Below are 3,207 nucleotides of genomic sequence, written 5' to 3'. Positions count from 1 at the left end.
CGATTTCGTCTTTGGCTTTGTGTCGATTGATGCCATCAGTTGCATCGATCGATGCATCCTCTGAATTCGTCTCCCAACTTTGCAGTTCAGCCTCAATGCTTGATTATGCTCCAAATCCTCCTATTTAGCTCCATTATGCTCCCATCCATACTAAATTCTATAAATACTCAAAAAGACTCTAAAGATAAGACTTATATCATGGCTAAAAACACTTAAAAACCATGATATATCACCACACACAAAGAGCTTACAAACAACAAAATGGTCAAAGATACACTTAAAAGAGAAAACTTTAAGATCAGGCATGTCAGAATTGAGGTTACCTTGAAGACGGGTCCAAATCCATTTTTACCAAGTTTGTGAGTTGGGTGAAAATCATTGGTCGCTGAAACTAACTTGAAAATATACATATTTGGTTTTGCTTCTACTCATATTACCTCCGTATCAAAAACTTCCTCTCTGGTTTTGTGATAGAAAATTGTAAATTAGAATCAAAGAGAGATATCCGAAGAAGAGAGAAAGAGGAGATGAGAGAGAGTCTAACTCTCCAAATGTATTGCATTTCTACTTTGGGTGAAAATTGTGGCAAATCTATTACAATTATGCTCTAGCTTGAGACAATTATAAAGGATATGTTGGTGGTGATATCTGGAGTTACGCTATAGCTTGAGACAATTATAAAGGATATGTTGGTGGTGATATCTGGAGTGTCTGTTACAACGTGAACACATAAGCTGCTACTCTCTCTCTCTCTATGGGTTGAGGAAGAAAAGCAACACATCAGCTGCTACTCTCTCTCTATGGGTTGAGGAAGAAAAGCATATGGTGTGAAGATATTTAAGAGTAGAGAGAAAGTGACGTGGAACCGAGAATAATTAACATTGGTTCAAAAATCTGAGCTGAGGGAGAAAGTTAGCCAACTTTCATATTATAGATTAATTGCTAGTAATTAATAATAATGCAAGTAAAATAATTATTTCAACGATCCCGGGTGTGATAGTACCTTGTACATTAAGGACTTATCTTTGGCCACTGCACTAAGGTCCCGCTCCCTATGAATATAAGAATTAAGCTAATGGACCGGCATGTTGTGGCCCAATGGTTGACAAAAAAAAAAAATTTATTATTTCAACATTTCTTCTAACGCTGATCTTGAATTGTTTTTCTTGATTTTTTTCTGTCTCGTTATGTTTGTTAATTCATTTTCTTTTTAAATCATTTCAAAATTTTGATCAAATGAGGATTAAAATATATTTTTCATAGTTTATTTTTAATTGTAACATTTCTTTTACAAATCTTGAAGTTTTTTCTTGATTTGTTTCTGAGTCGGTAAACACGTTCATAATTTTTCTTTTATTTTAAAGTCATTTTTAAATTCTGGTCATATAAGGATTAAAATATTTTTTTATTATTTTTAAATTCTGGCCCAATGACAATTGAAGAGGACACGAGACATTTGTATATTTCAACTAAATTCTTGGGGAGTATAGATTATGAATTGTTAACAAATATTATGAAGTGTGGACCATGAAAACCGAAGCATCAGAATGTAACCATCCCAAATATTTCGGGTCAACTTTCAAAAAGAAATATATGTACACCAAAAGTGCAACTTCGTTCTCACTGAATCACTTGATTATTTGAATTAAAGCTTTAACCATCCCAAATATTTCGGGTCAACTTTCAAAAAGAAATATATGTACACCAAAAGTTCAACTTCGTTCTCACTGAATCACTTGATTATTATTATCTATGTGGCGTAGCCTAAGATTTCAGATGAAACAATATAATATCCATATAGATGTATATGGTGACATAATATAACGTTTAGACCGCTATCTTTTAGTAGAGCCTTTTTTTAGGCCTATGAGTTTACTCTTATTTGATGGAAAATTTGCTATGTTTGAGAGGTTTCAAACAATTTGTTTAACTGAATTGCTTTGTTTCAGTGGTAAGGAAGGTAAATCCTGCTATCAGAGTTCGAATAGCATAGACTACAGAGGTTTGAAATTTAAAATAGTTTCTCATGGTTTCAAGAGATTAGTGTTTGAATTTAGGAAACTTTTAGATCACTCCTACTTGTTTACGAAATTAACTTTGTCTTGAGGATGATCACCACCACATATTACTTGGTTTAAACTATTTGAACCATACCAACTTCTTTCATTTTTCAGTTTTTCTAGAAATACTATGTCGTTAAGTAAAGGTAAAATTCTAATCCATAAAAAAAGAAAATAATTTACAAATCGATTGATCAATATTAGTACTAATTCTCGATCTCTCCTATAGCTGCACTACCCATGCCGTGAACCACGTTTTGGCATGTTCGACCTAATTTAGAATCCGAAATATGATAAAATAGATACCACTAATACACGCAATTATATGTTAGTGATTCAGCAAAAGGATATAAGTAGTATGATCTCGCGCATACATCTCAATTCAATATAGAAACATATTATCCGAAAGAGGAATAACAACGATGATTTTGTCATATATTGGCTCTAACTCTTGCAATTTATTTTGTAACAATTCATATTGGACAAGGCTGTCCTTCCGTAGTTGAAAAACTGCAAATTGGCCAAATTAGTATTCACAATTTTTTTTCTTTTAAGTTCGACAAATTTGGTTTTTTTTTCCACACAGTCAAATTGACTTTAGATCTCAAGTTTGTGTTAAAAGTTTAAAACGATCTCATCAATTAACCAAATTTTCTTGTTTTGATGGACATATAACTTAGGGAGATTTGCACTCAGACACACTTTCTGTCCATGAGGCACTTTTTTACCAAGTTTTCTACTGTTCATATAATTTATAAACTATTTTAACCTTCATCATGTAAGGTGTTGACTGGTTCTCCCGCTACCTCCCGCAAACGCTGCGTTTGCGAGTGGTAGCGGTTGCTAGCGATTGATGCCAATCACACAAACCGCTTCCAATCGCTCCCACCCGCTCCCAATCGCTCCCAATCACTGAATTCCAAAAGCTGCTTTCCGCAAGTGTTTGTGGTTGCGGGCGTTTGCGTTTGAAATTTTTTTTTTCTGAAAAAACTTGAAACAAATCAGTGATAATGATATATTTTTTATATATATCTTTTACCTAACTATTTTATTCATTAAGTATGAGAGAAAATGAACTACAGATACGATTGAGAATATTAAAAAATAAACAATTGGAAGAAAATAAGATTTCAATTAACAATAACCC

The sequence above is a fragment of the Camelina sativa genome, chromosome 2 (assembly GCF_000633955.1).
Source record: "Camelina sativa cultivar DH55 chromosome 2, Cs, whole genome shotgun sequence".
Classification (NCBI taxonomy): domain Eukaryota; kingdom Viridiplantae; phylum Streptophyta; class Magnoliopsida; order Brassicales; family Brassicaceae; genus Camelina; species Camelina sativa.
The sequence above is the reverse complement of the archived record's forward strand: the minus strand, read 5'-3'. Positions refer to the sequence as shown.